Below are 770 nucleotides of genomic sequence, written 5' to 3'. Positions count from 1 at the left end.
ATGCGTCTGGACAGGGTCATTGTGTAGAGCCGAGGGACCTGCCCACCTGCATTCCACCTGCAGAGACCTGCGACCCATGGGGAAGGATCTACAGACCTGCCGTTCGTTGCGTGACCGAAGGTTTTCTGTTGGAAATCTTAGAGAAAAGCGTCGTGGGAGGGTCATTTTACAGGAACAACGGAAACGAAAGATGAAAGGTACGACGGATGCCGTTTTCGCGACACGGCTTGCTTTTTTCTTAGATTTCTCACAGGAACCTTTCGGTCAGGCAACGAACGGCAGATCTGTAGATCCTTCTCCATGGGTCGCAGTGTTGGGTTTCCTGGGATCTCATGAGCGAATCCTATTCCTAAGAGATCGATTCTAGGGTTTGCGCAGCGGATATAAAACAAAAATTAATAAACCCTAGAACCATGCTGCTATTGAAATCGCAGAAACGTTAGAACGCTTACCTCAATCGATCCGGGGCCTGTATCAACTGAAGAATTCGTCCGATCACGAAAGGCAGGAAGATTACCTCGCCCTCTACACGTATCCACACCTCGGGATGGATTCCAACGATTGGAACTTGTCTGCTAGGACTCGAATCTCTGATCGATTTGTGCACTTTGAGAAAACGAGACTTAGAACTTGTTGAGTCTTTTTGGATCTCACCAAAAACTCACACTTTTCTGCCAAAAGTCGGCTGCTCAAACTCTCTCCTTAATTAGGGTTCTAATCACTTTCTTATAAAGTGATTTAACCCTAATTTCGGTTTAATTTTCGGAAAA

Source organism: Tarenaya hassleriana, unplaced genomic scaffold (genome assembly GCF_000463585.1).
Source record: "Tarenaya hassleriana unplaced genomic scaffold, ASM46358v1 Cleome153, whole genome shotgun sequence".
NCBI lineage: Eukaryota > Viridiplantae > Streptophyta > Magnoliopsida > Brassicales > Cleomaceae > Tarenaya > Tarenaya hassleriana.
This window is presented reverse-complemented; position numbering follows the sequence as displayed.